Raw genomic sequence first — 20179 nt, 5'->3', positions numbered from 1 at the left:
TTGCACTAATATGCAGTCCCACCAACAATGGTGAGAATGATTTGATTCTCTAGACATGAAAGTGCACCTTCTTCACAAAGTGAAAAAGCTGTAGATAGATAGAAGGAAGACCAGTGGGGCGACTGGAGGGGAACAGGGGAGAGAGGAGGGGAAGAGGAAATACTGGGGACTGCAGTGGAGCAAATGATGTTCCACACATGTATGGTCATGTCATAATGAACCCCACTATTGTACCTGACTCTTAGGCACTAATATAATCCTTAAAAAAAAAAGATACTGAGAGAGGAGTAGAACCCCTGTGAGGCCACAGACTGAATTCCTTGTTCATCTTAGTAGATGAGGAATCTGCATCCTTAGATACTCATTGTGAGCACCTGCTGTGTGCCAGCCACACCCTGTGGAGCACTTTTCTCTTGTTCTGTTTTCTCTTTGGCCTATTTTGGTGACAAATCAATTATAATTCCTATATTCATGATAAGAACACTCAGGCAAAAGGGACTAAGTGACTTGCCCCTAGTCCCTCCACTAATAAGTCTGTCTGAAGCCAAATCTCATACACATAAGGACCTTATATTCTCTCCACAGTAAGGCACGTTTCATGGGGTATGAAGGCCCAAAATGTAGATAGAGAAATGTAGTCCAGCTTTAATAAATAATAATAATAATAAAATGTGAATATTAGTATTATTATTGCCTGGCAACTTCAGAAACAACCAGAATTTCCATTGGAATGCAAAAATTTCCATTTCTTTTGTACAAAATCTCACTGTTTCTGACTTTCTTTCTCTATTTGATGGTGTGCGAAACCCCCTGGGTAGAAAGCTGTCTAGCAGAATGGAAAATGCACCGGGCTTCGGACTGTGTCTGGCCCTGAGTCTCGAGTTGGCATGACTTTGGGGGAACTCATGCAGGACCTCAGAGCCTCCCTTTTCCTTGTGTGTGAAGCGGGGACAGTCATGCAGCACATGCCAACATCTAAGGATCCTCAGAGAGTCCACACAACAGCTCTGCACAACGTGTGCGGGTGTCGCAAGATCCGACTTATATCCTCACACCCTCCTGGCTTCCCGTTCCTGCTGGGAATTTATGACTAATCCCTGATCAGACCTAATAACAAAAGCTTTTCCCCCGTGACCTATATGCACCTGAAGGGTTTCAGGTTTTGCATGCGGGTGCAGGCTGTCTCCAGTTGGAGGAGAGGAGATCCTATTTGGAGACTCGAAGCGCCACAGCAATAAGACTCATTTGCTTTCACTGATGTAGGTGAATTCTTTATTTGTGGACAGAAACTCCATCTGTGACTGCAGCCCCTGGCCTTACTTAGAGAGTCCCATCACTGTGAGAATCAAAGTCAAATACTGCAAGGGCTCATGATTTCATGGAGGTGGTCATTTCTGTGACCAGAGAAGCCTGTTTGGGAAGTTTCTGTCCCCATCAGAGATCCTGGATGGAACGAGGGCCCTGTAGTTCACTCTTGTTCTTGTTTGTCATCTGGACGAGCTCTGGGCTTAGCTCTTGGCCTTGTCTGAGGAGACAGGCCAGCCGTGAGCGAGTCACCTGGTCCAGGCAATTGTATCTCCACAGTTTTATTAGAATGGCTGCGTAGATTGGCTTTACGAAACATGAAGAGTGTCTTGGATCTCTCTGAGTTGCTAGGGTAACTTCGTATTTTTTTTTATTATTATTAATGAAAGCATCTGTGAAAAGAGAATGGGATGAGGACCCAAGAGACTTGGATCTCCATGCTGCTCCTCCTGGGGGTTATCTTGGGAACAGCCGGAGCCTTCTGATCTTGGTTAGAAAGATGGAGCTCAGGGTGTGGCAGGAGAGGAGCAGAGGAGGCTCCATTAGGGAGCACTTGACTTCAGTTGTCAACTTGATTGACAGGCAGGCAGAAGCAAACGAGAGGGGCCTTCCTCACAGGGAGGGTGGATTGATGGAGCCAGGCAAAGGGAAAGCCAAGGATTGTCTCATGATCATGCGTCTTTGCCCAGTGGGAAAGAGATGTGCCAGTGAGTTCGGGACCAGGTCATGAAAGGGCTCAGGGACCAAGTTCAAGAGTTTCTATTACAACCAACTCTCCAAGGCTGCTGAGCATGGGAGGAGAGAATGAGACACAATTGGGATTTCTTTTCATTACACAGCCAGTATCCAACATTGGGGTTTCAAGGCATGACAGGAAGATCACATTTTTGAGCTCTCAAAAGGTAATTTTACATTCCAAGAAATAACATCCTAGAACACAGACACATCTTATGGAAATCTAAAGTTAGAACTTATTTGGAAAGAGCTTAAGTTGATGTGAACTAAATCATTATTTATTTAATGCAAATGTGCCAAGAGTTTGCAGCAAACAGAAAATAAGTCGAATTCTAGAGTGCTGTAAGTGATGCACTTTCATCCTTACTGGGTTTTAATGTGAGAAATTCAGGGTCTTTTGCTACTGGAGGGCAAACCTCCTCCCCTCTTTTCTCCACAGCCATCTCCACAGCCATGCTTTGTGTGGTTCAGGGATTCTAGACGTTTCCTGCTGCCACATGACTGGAACATGTTGGAATGCACTGTCCTAGAGGAGGTGCACAAGAGCATCAAGGTAGGCAGTCCCAAGAGCCAACCCTAGTTCCTCTGCTTTCTGCTCAAACAATTTAGGACACGCTGCTTAGCCTTGATCATGGGTGAAGTTTCCTGGAAAAGTGACCCAAGCAGTATGGAGATTCCTCAAACACTAGGAATGGAACCACCCTCTGACTCAGCTATCCCACTCCTCAGTATCTATCCAAAGGATTTAAAATCAGCACACGATAAAGACGCAGCCACATTGATGTTTATAGCAGCACAATTCACAATAGCTAAGCTACGGAGCCAACCTTGGTGCCCTCCAACAGAAGAATGGAAAAAGAAATGTGGTATACATACACAGTGGAATATTACTCAGCCATCAGAAAGAATGACTTTAGGACTTTGGTTGGAAAAGCAATGCTATGATTCTGAGTTTCATGTGAAGGAGGCTAAATGGAGAGTAAACTCAGGAACAACACCCCCAGCGGGAGGGAAACAGGATTGGGCAGAAGTCGGACCCACATGCAATTCAATGGACGCCCCCACAATCCCACAGGGTATCCTGGCGCTGGGTGCACCTTCAGACTGTCCCAGCTGAAGGCAAGTGCCGGGGCCTTGTTGACCTGTCGTGGGGGAAGGCTGCCTTCTGGGGGCTCTGTCTTGAGATGGGGACACTCTATTTGGTTTAGCAGCACCCAGAGCCCCCGGCAGCAGGTGGATGAGAACCCACCTTCCCAACGTGCTCTGTGAATGACTAGATCCGAGAGGTTTCTCTTCATCCCACATGGCCTCTGTCTGGTTCATTTCCCCCAGTGCTATTCATCATGAAGAGACACCGTGTTCCTTCCGGGTGTCTTCCCGGAGTGTTCTAGAGCTCCATCTAAACTGCTTGAGGATAGGGATTTGATTTGTTCGTGACTATTGGCCCAGTTCCTAGAACAGGCCCGGGCCTGGACTAAACTCTTGGCAAGTACTTGTCAACTGAGGAAGAAATGCCACACAGACCAAGCTGTCTGTATGGGCAGCGCCCACATTTTAAGCACTTACAGCTTGTGACACAAGCTTCACAACGGTGTGGAGGCCCTAGGTGAAGTCCTATTTTACAGGTAAAGAACTGAGGCACCGAAAGTGGAGGCCAAGCATCTTAGCAGTGCCGATCTCAGAAGCAGGACCAGGCAACTGAATTCCCTCTCTGAGCCACTGTCCTTCGCGTCCCCTCAGCAGCTCCTCATCTTTGCCCATCTCCCCCACCCTCCTTCCCCCCTGCCCCTCCTGGATGCCATGTACTCCTGTCATACTCCGCGCCTTGGATATCTTCTCTGGATCTCGCTGTCTTGCAGGTTCAGTGCGAGAGGTGTGAGTCCAATCCCTGCCCCTCTGGCTATTTCTCAGGAGTGCTGCTTGAGAACCTAATTGATCATACAGCCTGTTTTTTTGTATTCTTCCCCATAGCCATTGGCACAGAAGAGGCTATTTGAGTTTATGGTGTTCTTTCGCAAGTATTATCTCATTTAATCAGCCCAACTCCCCAGAGAAATGGGCAGTACCTGGATGGCCACCTGCGTTTTATAGATGAGAAAATAGAGGCTCAAAGAAGTGATGTGAAGCAATTAAGAAAGAGAATTTCTAATTCTGTCTCACATAATCACTGTGCTTGGTCTTTCTTCTTCCTTGGGGGATGAATGGCAGGAATTAAGCCTAAAGCCATTCTGTACTCCTGATTTAGGGACAGTCACAGGGACATTGGGGAGAATTTCTCATCTACTTTTTTGGGGGATGGTTACCAGAACTGAACTCAGGGGCACTCCAAAGCCTTGCCACATCCCCAGCCCCATTTTGTATTTTATTTAGAGACAGGGTCTCACTGAGTTGCTCAGCTCCTTGCTTTTGCTGAGGCCGGCTTTGCACTTACGATCCCCCTGCCTCAGCCTCCCGAGCTGCCAGGATTACAGGCGTGTGCCTGGCTTCCTTTACTTTTCTCTGCTTGACAAACGAGGACCGGAGGAGGCCTGAAGAGGTTGCAGACTTTCCCTGCAATGTAATGTCCCTGAAGCTGGCATGTCACTCAAGCGGGGATACTAGCTCCAAAGGTCATGTGCTCTTGGGCACCTTACCTGCTGCTTCTAACTTCACAGTCCTTGGTCTGATTCAAAGCCCCGTCCTCTTTCCTTGAGTGAGGTCATAGGATCATGGTAAAATTCAAAAACTAATCCCACTGCTAGAAATTCAAGATTCAAATCCTAGTTTAAGTGACCGCAGCCTGTGTCACGGGCCCCACAGGCATTCAAGAGGACACTCTTGGCAGAGATCCTTTATTAAAAAGAACTTTTGATCCACGGTCACCAGCACAACTGCATGATGTCTTCCGGAAGCCCACTGGAAGATAGGAATATATATATTTTTCCTTTTTAAATTTAATTTGGTCTTGAAGCAGGACACTGGTAATCGTCCTGCGCTCCAGAACCCAGCTCCACTCCAGGTAAATGGAAAGAACTCGCTTCACGAGGCCTGTGGGTTCCTGGTCCTCACTGAGAGGCTACCGGAGCCTCTTCTGAGCTCCAGGCAGCGATGGGCAGACGACGCCTAAACTGGCTGTCACCAAGCAGCAGGAACCCAGAAGTACCTACCCTCTTCTCCAGAGAGATCATCAAAGGGGCGCAGGTCAACATTCTGTTCTCATGGTAGGAAAACGAGGTCCTGTCCCTGGACCATCAAGTTCCTCACAGCCGTAGCTTGAGAAGCAACCTGGCCACAGAAGCCAAGGTGGCGGTGGAGCCGTCCAGGGGGGTCCTTGATATGGGGCAGGGATTTGAGAGCTTTGACAAAAGAAGGTGACAGTAACGACGAAGCAAGGACAAACAACCGTACCAAGCTTCTGAGACTTAGGTTAGAAATGGACGTGTAGCTGCCTGGCTCTGTCCCCCACAATGTGTTTTTGGAAAGCTACTGTGTTGAAGAGAGCTCATGAAGGGCACACGGAGAGAGGTGTCTGAGCACCAGCCGCGGCAGCTATGGAGCAGAGAGGAGCCTTCCCTGCTGAGCGCGGCCCAGGTTGCTTACTCATCAGCTGAGCAGACCGTGGCTGTTTATTTATACATTATATCTGGGATTTTTTTTGCACAACAGATAACAATAGCCCATGCCATTCAAGACAGATTGCAATGTGAAGCATAGTCCACGATAGGTGACAGATAAAAATGCAGCATCTCGTGTTTAGATTCCAATAACTCTGAATAAAATGCACCGCACCCAGGCCTTCCCACATCCATGTCGAATACACTGATGAATGAGTCCGTAAATCATCCAGGGGAGACACCACTCAGGAGGACAAACGGAGGATCTATGGCTCTCTAAATTCCCGACTGGGGCCAAACGTGGCGTGACATTGTTCAAAAGCTTCAGAGGCCACGTTTAAACAATGAATGACTTGCTCACTTTCTGAAATGATTTTGGGGGGGGAGGGCGGGTGCAGGAAGCCTCAGGATAGAGAATTTTGGGAATTTTCATGTCAGAGGAACGGAGAAACTGAAGGGTGGCCATCATGGTGCACCACCTTTAAAACTGATTCCAGAAAAAGTTGAAAGATCTTTCTTCAGCCTGGAAAGCAGAAGAGGAGCCAAAGGAGTTGTTTCAGGTCTTGAAGGAGGAGACAGGCTTCTTTTCTGTTGTCTAGAAGTTGGACTAGAACCAAAAGGACAATGTTCTGAAGTAGCATCCTTTGCCTGTGAAGGGGCAGATAGTAAATATTTTAGGCTTTGGCAACCACAGGGTCTCTGTTCCAACAACTCAGCGCTGCCTTTGTAGCCTGTAGGAAGCCATCGTCAATATGTAGACAAATCAGTGTGGCTGTGTTCCAACAAAACTTCATTCACAGAAACAGGCCATGGCCAGGCGTGGCCCATCGATGATGGTCTTTATTAAAACCCTGTATAAAGAGATGTCTTTCCCTCTACATAAGCCCAAGCTTCCCAGTAAATAAAGGTATTAAATTTCAGAGTCTCTGGGCGGGGTGTCGGGGGGAGACTGAAATATCCATAATGTATTTAAAATAGTCTGGGTAGACCAGACTGAGATAAAATAGTCTTAACACATATATGGGGCAAAGGGTCTCTATGAAAAAAATGCGTATGTGTGTATATATATGTGAATATACATATATTATATATACTTATGTGTGTGTATATATATATCTTAATAAGATATCCCTGCAAATGGGTGAAAGTTTTGAACAAAAGAAGCTATAAAGATGGCAAATAAACAGCTGAAAAGATATACTACATGATTTTTTTTTTTTTTTGGTCAAGGAAATACAAATTTAAATCCCATAATAAATGACCAATACAGCCATTTAAATGACTGAAATTAAAAAGAAATTAAACACACCAAGTGTCAGTGGGAGTGTGAGCAACAGGAAGGGTCGGGGTGGCTGGGAGACTGTGAAAGCTCGCATATCTCTAAAGATCTCTTCAAGGGCTTCTTACAAAGTGAAGCATTCACGTCATCAGTTTGCCATCCTTCTCCCGTGAAAGCATGCGTCCACCAAAAGACCTGGACACAAATGTTCATAGCAGCTTTACTTCTAATAGTTCTAAATCAAAAGAGTCCAAAGGGCTGCTGACAGATGAGTGGGTAAACAGGTTTTATCATGGGCACTCAATGGAATATTATTCAGTAGGAAAAGGGTAAGCTACTGATAATACAATGTGAAGGAATCTTACAATGTGTTGAGAAAGAGGTCAGACCCCAAAACATACTGCTGTCTTCCGTACACATGAAATTCCAGAATAGACCCGCTTTCCCTGTCATGACACAACAGATTGGTGGAAATCAGATTAAGGGTTGCCTGGGGCTGGGGTTGGAATGGAATGGCTTTCAAAGACCATAAAGAAACTTGGTAATATCAAGGATATGTCTCCATGCCTGTGGAATTACATCAAAATAACTTTATAGTTATGTAGAACTAAAAACAACCAATAAAAAAAATAAATAAAATTTAAAAAATTAAAAGGATGTATGTTCTCCTCCTCTCCTCCTCCTCTTCACTGGGGATTGAACCCAGGAGTGTTTTCCCATTGACTACATCCCCACATCCCCAGCACTAGTTTTTTTTTTTTTTTTTCTTTTTCTTTTTTTCTTGAGACAGGGTCTCACCGAGTTGCTTAGCTCCAATTGCTGAGCCTGGTCTCAGCAATTACGATCCTCTGGTCTCAGCCTCCAGAGCCACCAGAATTACCACACCCAGCTCAAGGAAATGTTTTCTACAGTGACTGTAGTAGAAGTTACAAGACTGTGGACATTTGCCAAATCCCATCAAACTCTGCCAAGTACTTAACATGGGCAAATTTTACGGCTGCAGATTTTGATGGAATAGAATTGATTTTTTTTGGTGGGGGGGGGCGTGGTACTGGGGATTGAACTCAGGGGCACTCAAACACTGAGCCGCATTCCCAGCCCTATTTTATATTTTGTATTTAGAGACAGGTTCCCACTGAGTTGCTTAGTGCCTTGATTTTGCCGAGGCTGGCTTTGAACTCGCCATCCTCCTGCCTTAGCCTCCAGAGCTGCTGGGATTATAGGTGTGTGCTACCATGACCGGCTAGAATTAATTTTTAAAAAGTGAAATGGCCATCTTTTTGGGATACGACAATCAATGACAGGGACGCTCACTTTTGTGTGTGTGCTGATACTGAACCAGGTACTGGGCCAGGGGCTTTAAGTCCTGCCCCTATTACTTCTCAAGCTCTATTTTAAGTAGCAGTGGCTATATCTCCATATCACAGACGGGAAACTCAAGCCTTAGAGAGATTTCATAATTTTCCCAAGGCCATGCATTAGTGGTTTGCAGAGGTGGGGTTTTCAACTGGATCTTTCAGACCCTCAGACTCCAGACTTCATAGTTAGAAGGCTGGACCCTATAACCTCAGAAGTTCCCCTCATTTGAGATTCTGGAAATATTTAAAGGCATCGCTTGTCTGACGTTGGGCCAACAGATAAGAATCAAGTTGTTCATGGCCTAATTTGGACATATTTCTGAATCACTTGGGGAGTAGCACCACTGTTGGTCAGTCAAAATGACGGTGCGAATTGCTTGGGAAAATAATCTAAAACGTAATCTGGGGCATGTGAATGTCGACTCCTAGGCTGAAAAATAAAATGCGGTTGTGTTTACTGTTGGGACTCATCTTGCTGTGACCACGCAGGACATTTCTGAGGGGATCTGATGTGAGGGTGACATATCAGTATCTGTGTCACCCAAAAGTCATTCGACTGTTATCTCCTGATAGTGATGGCTGGACTTTCTCATGGTCCCAAGTATTTTTCAGATTAGAATGTAAAATTTACAAGTGCTTCAGGAGCCTGGCTGGCGGCCAGCTGGGATCCGCGTCAGGAGGCAGAAGGACCTTCTTCTCTCTGCCCTCGACTCACGGGTCCTTTGGATAACTCATTCTCTGAAAGTTTTCTCATGTGTGGAATAAAATAAAGGGCACTTAATTACTGTTTGATCTTTAGTTAGGAGTTCAGTCTACAAATCTGACAATAAGCTTCCTGGCGTCGACAGCCTTATTGGCAAATGAAGAAGCGGACCGTGTCAGTCGGATCTGCTCGAGTACAGAGCAACCCAAGGATCAGTGGCCTGTGACTACAAGTTTTCTCCCCTGCTCAGGGGTTGCAGGCAATTTGGGTCTACGGATTGGGTTTTGTGTTTGGGTCGGGTTCAGGTTTACTCCTGGGTCTCATTCTGGGTCCAGGCGAAAGAAGCCACAGCCATTTGGACATTTGCTCCTCATTACACAGGACAGGGAGAGAGACCCGACCTACACAGAGCTCAGAAATGAGCCGCCGCCGCTTACAAACATAGCCCACTGGTCAGAGCAGGCCAGATGACCATGCCCAAAGTCGGGGCCAGGTGGGGCGGGGGCATAGCTTACCAGTTCTGGACTCCTTACTCTCCAGGCTGCTCACTGGGTGGGCTGGTTCTTAGGGGAAGAACCAGTTCCTTGAATACACTCGGAGGAGGACGAACTGCAAGTTCTTTGAGGATTGAGGACAAAATAGCTTTCAGCCTTTCTGATTGTTCATCGCATCTAGGCATCATCTTGAATAGTGTCAGACCTGCAGCAAGGTATTGGTAATCTTTCGTGATCTCAACAGAACAAGGAGAACATTTTGAAGTGGAGATTTAGTCTCAAAGGGAGGGTGTGTGTGTTCTATCTTGCTTTCATACCAGATGCAACATTCCCTCTGACCACATCAATTCTTGAACGTCAGATAGGCAAAATGGGGAGGCTCCACCCCTCCTTACTGACTCTTCAGTTTCTCCTCTGCAGGAGGGATCCACCGGCTGCAGATGACTGACCTTGGCCCCAGCAAGCCCATTCTGTGGTCTGTGCCATTAGTCAAGTCAGACTTCAACAGACTCCAGTCTGCCAGCCGCGGTACGATGGTTTTGAAGATAGTGGGTACTCTCAAGTTCACATGGATGGATGATTCTCTAAAACCTGTTAAAGTGAAAAGGCAAACTGACAGGTACACAGTAAATATTGATGGGTGCATTTCTGATCCAAAAAAAAAAAAAATCATGGTATCTACTTCAAGGCAGCAAAGAGCGAGTTCTATCTTTCTTTGATACTGATCAGTATCAAGAGTCTTCATTTGAGTGGGAACAAATGGCAAGCTGTTTTTTTATTTAATTTCATTACTAAGAGTTCAAACTCACTTTTATTCTGCTCTGCCCCCTAGCCAGTCTGAAACCCTGCTTCAAAGTCTTATCATCAAGAACCTCTGGAGTCCTGATTAAGCAGGCACGTATGGAAGGGAGTCCCCGGGGAATCTCTTAGAAGCCTCAGAGAACTCTCAGCCTGCAACCCAAAGAACATGGCCTGCCTCGATTGTAGCTGAGGCCAACTCCGCTTGGCCCCAGGAAAGTCTCAGAACAGACTTAAAAGCCCACAACTTCAGTGTAGATGGGACATCTGTGGCACAGATATGTCCTGTGTCTTGCTAAAGGTTACACAGCAATGAAGGAAGAGGGGCAGACAGAAGCCTAGATTTCCATGCAAAAAGGTTGCTTGCCATGTTCTTAATCCCATCAGTTTTGCAATCCTCTGAATCCTGGAGTTAAACACAGAGCACTATGTGTGACCTCTCACATTCCCACATTGTCATGGAATAATATTTACTGCTTTGCCTTTATGAAAAATCTATTTGATATCAGTAAGGATGTGGGGGAAAGGCACACTCATACATTGCTGGTGGGACTACAGATTAGTACAAGCTTTATGGAAAGCAGTGTGGGGATTCCTCTGAAAACTTGGAATGGAACCATCTTCTGACCCATTTATCCCACTCCTCAGTATATACCCAGAGGAATTAAAATCAGCTTACTACAGTAACACGGCCACATCAATGTTCACAGCAGCTCAACTCACAATAAATAAATTACGGAACAAAACTTGGTACCCTTCAACAGATGAATGGATAAAGAAAATGTAGTACACATATACAATGGAATATTACTCAGACTTAAAGAAGAATGAGTTTATGGCATTTGTCAGTAATTAGTTGGAGCTGGAGAATATCATGCTAAATGAAATATGCCAATCTCCAAAAACCAAAGGCTGAATGTTTTCTGATATGCAGATGCTAATTCACAATAAGTGGGGGGCGGGGGAGTAGCTAAGGAAAAATCAAGGCAATTCAGATTAGGCAGAAGGGAGTGAAGGGAAGGGAAGGGAAGAGGTAGGGAGACAGGAAGGATAGTAGAATGAATCAGACATTAATACCCTGTGTGCATATATGATTACACAACCCATGTGATCCTACATCATGTACAACCAGAAGAATCATACATACTCCACTTAGGTATGATGTGTCAAAGGGCATTCTATTGTCATAAATAACTACTTAAAGCAAATTAAAAAATCTATTTGATGCTTAGAAGCTATAGATTTGGGATAAATCCTTCAATTTCTTCAGACCTCAATTCACTAATATATACTATAGGAATAATCATAATTCCTCTAAGGTCCATTTGTGGATTAGAGAGATTGTATGTACATTCCCAGCAGAGCAGAAAGCAGGCAGGGCTTGTTGTTCTGTGCAGGATTGGGAACTTCTTCCACATAGGGTCAGACGGAACAGCAGGCTTTGGTAGATGTCTGTCACCACTACTTCTTCTGCCACTGTGGCATCCAAGTATCCATAGAAACAATGGTCCCTGAAAACTATGTCTGTCTTCTGATAAAACTTTATTTGCAAAGTCAGACAGGGCCAAGCCTGACCCATGGGATGTAGTTAACAAAGCCCTCCTCTAAATGGAAGCGTCTCAATCAAATGGACATCCTTATGAAAGACACCGATGTGCACAGCAGAAGATGATATATCCCCTCATTTTGCAAACGCGCAGGCGTGTGTTGCTTGAGAGCATGTCATTGAGCCATTCAGTCCTCTGCAGAATATTTGTTGAACAGAGCACCGTACTGTGGCTGCATAGAGTGAAACGTGACGTCTCTGGGACTACTCAAGAAAGTCCTAACCCTGGCACTGCCACTCACGCACTGTTTTCATCTTGGGCCTCAGTTCCCCTTTCTATAAAATGAAAGATAAGAATGATTACCGCGTAGGTTCGCTCAACTCTACAATGGCGTGGCTCCGTGATATCAGTTTCCCATGAAGGACCTAAGGCCTGTAAGTCTCATGGACTCTGAGGAGAAGACACCTATCTCATGACACTTACCTAATGGTTTAGGGAATTACCTCTGCTTTCGGCTTGTGATATGGGAGGGGCGGGTAGGGTCAGGTAGTCAGGGCAACAAGTATGTTTGCTTTTATATCCGTTCATTTTGAAGATAAAAACATTCACTGGCTAGAATAAATCAATATATGACAAAAATAACTTCTGGTGCTATAAAATAAAGGTAAAAGACATTTTCTTTAGTTGGTTTCAATAATACATGCCAATCATCTTCCAACAGCTGTGTTAGGGGGTAAGGGGAAGGCAGACTCAAGAGCCCCCATCTCCACCCTCAGGAAATTTTCCTTCCCTTGGCAATAGACAACTGACTCAGTTAAATACAAACACTTGGGATGTCTTCAGGAGAACAATAACAACCACCACTGTTTCCTGAGTGCTCATTATGTGCAAGGCCCTGCTTTAAGCACTTCATGTAAACTTGGATTCTCATGATGACTCCGTGAGTTAGATGCTTCATTTGCCAGAGGAGGAAACCAAGGCATGAGTGATGAGTGGCAGAGCTGGGATATGTGTTAGAATCTGTAAACAAGTCAGGATGGCATCTGGCATTTTGCAGAGGGAGTGGTTTGTGAAGTACTGCCAGCGAGCCATTAAGTGTGGAGATTCCTCATTGGTTGACTGCTGTATCTAGTTTATGTTAATTAAGATAAGCTGTGTGGAATGTATATATACCCCTCCTGCCCTACAATAAACGGCTCCCACTCCTGCTGTATCAATGTACACAAGTTGCTCATCACCCACCGGTTATTTTGCTGCAGCCGGACTGCAGCAGATATGAACCCAAAAGGCTGGCTCTGGAGCTCACACACTAATCACGCAGGATTGCTGTTCCCCAGGAAGCCATGCTCCATGTCACGGGAGTGAGGCATAAGAGACATTCCAGCAGAGAGGGAAGTGGGGCGGGGTAGAGCAATCCTGGAAGCAGGAGGATGATGTGTGTAAATGGTGGACAGAGAGAAAACTTTTCTCCTGTCACATAGATGCACTTACTGGTTGGGAAACTGTAACCTGAAATGCAATATGGACGGCCTACATTTTTATAGAAAATTAATTAGATCCAAGACCATAGCTCAGATATTATGCTTTTTCTTCAACGCTTTTCCATTGGTTCATGGTTTCTCAATTGAGTATCAAGTTAAGATTTTTGACCCGCTTGGCAATTATGTGTATTATTGTTCCTTTCCTAGTTCCATGAGAGTACTTTTCTTTTAAAACCTAAGTAGCAATATGGCAGAAGAAAAATGGACAGAAATCAATTGTTACGATTATCCAATACTTGCTTTTAAATTTTACAACAGAAAGACGATGTGTACCCCTGTACCACCCACAAGCATCTCTCCCTGTGTGACCACATTTGAGCATTTGAGGAAGCTGCTCAGGACTTCCTCCTGAGTCACCTGTCAGGTGGGCTTTGGACAGTGGCTGCAGGTTTTCTGGAGGCCCATTGCTCCATCCCAAGGAAACATACCAATTCTCACTCCTATGAAGAAATGTAAGCTTGCTTTATAGAAATGAACCCAACCTGGACCCTTAGGCAGAAAGAAAAAACATACCACTTCTGCTCTTATTTCTCCTTTTGATAATAAGAGGCCTTGGGGAAAGCAGAGCATCAAACAATCATTTATTCCCAGGCCTGGTGTCTGCAGCACGTTTTGACCTCCCACAGGGACAGACTACCATAGTGAGTGATAAATACTGCAGGTCCTTGCCCTGGGGGATCATGTTTGAAGCTGAACTTGGAGTTCAAACCCTGTGAAACTGGGCTCAGGGCAGGGTTTTCTACAGTCGCTTCCGGGCACTGGATGCCCTGCTTGCTGCCAAACACCAAAACTGTGGCTGCATTTGGTTCTCACACCCACTCTGCAAGTGGGCGGGTTTATCCCATTTCACCAGTGAGGCTCTCCAAAATGAAACCATTTGTCCAGGGTCCCGCACCTCGAAAGAGGAGGGAGCAGGTACAGTGGAGAGAATGTGGGGCCAGGGTGTGGCTTTGTTTTGTTCCGCCATGGCAGGTGATCTAATCTCGGGTGGTCTGAGAGGTGGGTGGGAGGGGGCCGTGAAGCTGAGCTTGCTCTCTGGCCTGCAGATGGAAGGGGGGAGGGTTGTTTCTCATTTGGAGTTGAGGCACTTGTGACTAACAGAGTGAAGGAGGAAAAAAAGGAAGCCTGGTTTCTAATTTTATCTTCTGTGGCACTTTACCAAAAATCCCCTCAAGGTGGCCGGAAGTTGGGAGCCCTCAAGGGGAGATGTCCTGGAGCAGCATGCAAAGGCACAGGCCCAGGGTGGGTGGGGGGCTGGGAGGTCAGCCCTCACGCGCCCCTCCCCCACTGCCACCTGTCAGCAGCTGCTTGGCTTCTTCTCTTCTAGCTCCTCATTTGCGTGAGGTGACGCCCATATGGTGCTGTTTTATTTACCTTTTTGAGGAGAACAACTCCTTTAGCAAAAGAAACCGGAAGCCCATGCCCTCTTGACTTTTATAAATGAGGAACCTGTCTGAGGAATAGGATCCATTTCTTCCAGAGAAAGATGGCCAGGAGGTGTTTGTCTGGCAGAGGGGTCCGGGGCAGGGCCTTTACAGCCAGGTGCACTTGAGTACCACCTGCTTCTATGTTGTCCATGATGGATGGAGACACAGGAAGCTTAGGAGGAGTACTGAGGCTCACACTGCCCAGGTGGATCAAAGTCTCCAAGTACGAGCTGCTTTGTGATTGATCCGGGATATCCAAAGAGAGACCTCCTCAATTTTTGCCATTTCAGGTGTTGATTTTGCAGTTCAAAGGTGGTCACTGAATATTCTTCAAGATGGGTTTTTATCCTGTGTTACCTTGGGTGTAAGAGAGCAAATGTTTCAACCTCCCCTTGCTCTTGAAATGATTTGATCATTTGTTCTTGGGTCTTCCGCCTATGGTCAAACATCAGATAATCCTTGGGGGAAAGAAGAGCATCAAACAATATTTTATTCCAGACTGGAATCAAAACATCAAATAAATACAAAAAGACCTCTTTAGGTACAATTTAAGGAAGAATCTGTGGTTGTTTTTTTCAAATACCTTAGTTCAGTGCTTATTTATTAAACAAACATTTATTTTAGGAGCTTGATAAACCTGGCATTGGGCATGATGCTCTGGGCACAGAGTTGGAGAAAATCTAATCACTGCTTTGAATCTGTTCAGACTTTGCTCATTTCACAACTCAACATTGCAATTCCATGATAAGTACAAAAGAGGGCCCAGGGAGTACCGGGCTTTACAAAATTGGTGAACTTTGTGACTTGCTTAACACAAAATTTCTTTGCATGTGCATTTTTCTGGGGAGAGGATTTGTGAATTTTGTTGGATTACTCAAGGATCAAAAATTAAAATGCTTTAGACCCATGTCCTTTGCAATTACAGCAAACTTTAAGAACAATTTACCTCTGGTTTTCTACAAGTAGAGTCTTCTCTTCCCTCATTCCCTGCTCAACCCTGGTGTGTTTTCTCCACTTGGGACCTGCTCAGCTTACCATTAAGTCCATCTTTGACAAGTAAGCTTCTTAAAATCCAGGCCAATGTCTTTGTCATATCTGTACCCCCATTGTAGGACCCTGTACCCGCTAAGCTTTTCATTTTCCATAGTGCTTAGCTCTCACAGCAAGCAGGAGCTCAGGAAAAAGTGGGCTCACTGATTATTCCCGGGTTTTGTCACCCAATTCTCTGTTGGAGCTTTTATGTGGTCCCAATTCTGCTCATCTGGACTCTTGTGAGGTATTCTAGTGTGCCTCCCAAGGCAGGGTGAGAATAAAGAATATTTCTTAATTGGGGTGTGTGCACACACGCGTGCTTACTCGGATACTTACAACCCGAATGCTTTGTTCCTTAACTATCATGTGGAGAGAGGTGTTTGGACACCATATTAATAATAGCCCTGTGTGTGTATGGGGCACATTCCATTTTCAAAGGCATTTATAAACACCGAGAGATGAAAGCTAGCACCACTAGTCTTGGGAAAAGGGAATGTTAATCACACCATGCCCGTTCCTTGGGGAGGGTCACAGAGCTAGAAAGGATGTCAGCAATCTCCAGCCCTGCACGAATAAGGCTGAGGGATTTCCATCTCTCTCTTCAAGCAAGTTCAAGCAAACCCCGTACATACTATAATTTTCAATTATCATCTATCTATCTATCTATCTATCTATCATCTATCATCAATCATCTCCTTTTCCCCTCCCCTTCGTTCTTCTTCCCTCCTTCTTTTCTTTTCCTTTTTCTTTCCTTCCTTCCTTCCTTCCTTCCTTCCTTCCTTCCTTTCTTCCTTCCTTCTCCCCCCACCCTCTCCCCACCCCTCTCTCCCTCTCTCTCTCTCTCTCTTCCATTTTTATGTCCCCCGCAAAGCCCTGTTGCAATTGCAAGTACCTGAGCAAAATGGTGTTGTCTAAAGCCACTAAATTTGGGGTGGTTTGAAATACATCAGTAGATAATTGTCACACCTGCGTAGACTGGAGTGTCTGATCATCCTAAACGTGGTGACAGTTCAGGCAGAATAAGCCACCCAGCATGGCTCCTAGCCTGGGCACCCATCTCCTGCCCTTGGTTCCAGGACCTCAGGACGTGGAGTGCACACCTTTGCCTCTCCAGCCAGCCAGCACCTCAGTGTGTCATTCTCACTACTGCTGCTCTGCCAGAGAGGAGCGATTCACTCTCTAAAGTGCTGGTGTGGAGAAGCTGACCCAGCTGTCTTTTCTGTTTGGTGTTTAACAGTGGAAGTGAACACGTGCAGAATGCCCACTGCTTCTCAGGGCTGTGGTCTGTGCTTTTCACATGCATAATCTCCAAAGCCCAGGGAGGTAGGTGATACTCATTACCATACCTGCAGATCAGAAAGCCGAGGCACAGAGAGATGAAACAGCTCATCAAAGAGGCCATAGAACTAGGATGTGAACCCAGGTCTGTCTGGATCAGGAGCCATGCACTTAATAGGAGGACCATGGTATGAATCAATGTCCTGGGGTTTGCATGGCACAGGGTGGGTGTTTAAGAATGATGACACACTGGCTGCTTTCCACCTGTTGCTCCAGGCATTTAACCCATTATTTCCCTCTATTTTAAAAGAGTGTATCCAACTAACAATATTTATGAAATAATTACTAATTTGCTTTCCAGTTTCTTGTTAACTGAAGAAATCAATATTTTCAGAATAGTAAAAGTATTTTAATAGCATTTGCAAAATGCCACATCTTTAATAAACATTATTATTTCATTGACTCCTCAATAACCCATGGAGGCTGCTATTCCTATTTTATAAATAAAGACAGTCCTGGCAGGGCTGCAAGATCACACAGCCTTAATTAAAGAGCAGAAATTCGGCTCATACTCTGATTCTAAAAACTCTGTTTCTTTGAGCTAGCTTCTTCTAACCACTGACAGTCATGAAATGAGCAATGACCAATTGAAATAAGGAAAAAATTACCAAAATTAAAATACTCTCTGGAGGTGGCTGGTGGATAACTGTGTTAATTTTGAAGACTCTATTTCTGTTACCTTAGCTAACTAAGATCATCTACAGGACAGATGTAAGCAGAATCAATGCCAATTTTTGCATTCAGATTTAGTACAATATTTAGATAATACCAATGAGAAATAATAGTATAATAATAGTATAGACAATAGTATAATAATAACTAGAGCTGCTATTTATGGAGAGCTACCATGTATCCAGCTTTGTGCTAAGCCCTTAATGTTCATTTTCTCCTCCTCCATCAACATTCTGCAATTTCTATTTGACAGAAAGTTCCATTTCTGCTGTTATGATGAACAAGGTAAGGCTAATGTGAGGTACGAGTCTGGGTCTATCTAATCCCAAAGCCTGGACGTTTTGTCCATCTAACATGCTGGAAAATATCATCTGACTTGAAGTAAGCTTAAAGAACTTCCAGGCATCTTAACAAAAGAGTCTTATATCCTGAGACAAATGCAATTTATCCAGTTGTCTCCAAGTGTTTCTAGAACATCATACTTTGCTGACCTAGGTGTGGAAGCAGGAGTGAGGCTGGGAATGGTTGGCATTTCCCAAATCCCAAATTCTGGCAGCGGCCCTTCTAAGTGGCCCCTTCTCAACCTCAGGGTCTGAGAAGCAGCTGATGTAGGCAGCACTCATCATTCTCACCTGAGGACAGACTCCTGCCAGATATTCCACAGACCCTGCTCACAGTGTCTGGCACGTGATGGGGGCTTCATAAATACCTCTTGGGTTGGTGTGGAGTTTCAGGAGGGGAGGACGCAGATGTCATGATTTTCATGGAATGTGGAGACAGAGAGAGAAAGCAAACAGCTCACCGGCCCCTTTTTGCTTCATTGGCCAACAGCTGGGTGATTTTGAGTGAGTTCATTTTTCCTCTCTGGCCCACATTTCCCAAGAGGGTGACATTACCTGTTCTCTTTACAAAAGACATGTTATGCACACTTTCTGTAATGATGTAAACACAAAGGCCATGACGTCAAACACACGCTGATAAAGAAATCTTCCTTGCGTCAATTACCTAGCTCCCTACCAGAACTTCTGCCTGCGGTGCCTTCGCAGATACCCCGTGGTCATTACCACTCCAGTTGGAAGATGAGGAAACTCTGAGATCTTATCAGGATTAATTATGTAATTATTCAGCACACAGAAAGATCCTGACATTTTGCTCAGTTTTCTGGGAGGTGGCAGGGGATGAGTTGGAGAACTGTCTTAGCAACCTTGTTGGCTGACAGCAATGCTCCCAATTAAGTTTAGCTCAGGTTGTGCTGGGCATAGCTGCACCCACCCAAATTCACAGGAGGTTCCTGAAAAGTGGAACTCATCCCCCCAAACGCTTCGCCCTACCCCCATTCCTGGGAGATGACCAGAATGTTCTGGAATGGACCCGCTTGGGATGTCTGGATTGAACTAAAGCAGCCCATTTCGGTGCCAACTGGCCACAGGGTTTGGGCAACTCCAATGACCTCATCCTCTTTGCTGGCTTGAAGAAACAGAGATAATGATACTTTCCCAAGGCTGGGGCTGGGTGCCTCTTAATTTGTGAGTGTTTGTAAATGGCTTTGAAGATGGCAAATGTTATTTAGCGCTAAGTATTATTATTTATTGTGGTTCCAAACGCTGTTTCTCCTCCCCATTGTCAGGCTACAAAACAATAAGGGAAATGGTAAAAGGGCCTCTGAAGTATCCAAACATCTATAAACTAGGTAACGTTGGCCTGAGCTCTGTGATGGTATCTGCAAACCTAGCATTAGCTTCGAAGCATATTTGTGTGGGAGGCACTCGCCTAATTTGCACTTAAGACATGCCAGCAGCAGGCCCTGGCACAGGCTTGGCACACACGGGTGATGCAAGGGCTCTGTGGACAGAACGCTTTGCTGTGTTCTCTTTGAGATGCAAATGAGGCGCTGGAGGAGCCCCTAGTCCTTTCATCTCTCGTACTTAATAGAAGGGAATTAACATCCATTGAGTCCTCCTGTGTGCCAGACACTTTTATGAACGTGATCTCATTTATTCCCACAACAATCCGGGGAACTAGGTCTGAATGTTCCTATTTTATAGGTGAGGAAACTGAGGCTCATGGAAGTGAAGTAATTTGCCTGGATCATATAAAAGGCTGAGCTACAGTTGGCATCCAGGACTGCCTGTCTGTAAAAGCCATGCCCTTTTATTATATTGAACTGTAGAAAACATACCGTACTCCTCCTTCACTCCCTAAATGCCTGGTCAAGTTGCCCCAATTCCCTGCTAGAATTTCTTCTGTGTCTTTCTTTTGCCTTTAGGCAACAGATTGGTATCCTACTGTAGCCTTGAGCAACCTGGCTCTGGGTCCCTCTCCAGCTCCATCCAACCCCATCCTCCTTGATTTCAGTG

The 20179-nt window shown here is 45.2% G+C and overlaps 1 long non-coding RNA gene across 8 annotated transcripts in view; it reads left to right on the top strand.

Annotated features, from left to right (window-relative positions):
• The window catches only part of LOC106144726 (uncharacterized), a 498034-nt gene that overhangs the window by 356630 nt on the left and 121225 nt on the right, over positions 1 to 20179 (top strand). The gene's annotated exons all lie outside the window — the stretch shown is intronic.

The sequence above is a fragment of the Ictidomys tridecemlineatus genome, chromosome 7, assembly GCF_052094955.1.
Source record: "Ictidomys tridecemlineatus isolate mIctTri1 chromosome 7, mIctTri1.hap1, whole genome shotgun sequence".
Classification (NCBI taxonomy): domain Eukaryota; kingdom Metazoa; phylum Chordata; class Mammalia; order Rodentia; family Sciuridae; genus Ictidomys; species Ictidomys tridecemlineatus.
The sequence above is the reverse complement of the archived record's forward strand: the minus strand, read 5'-3'. Positions and strand labels throughout refer to the sequence as shown.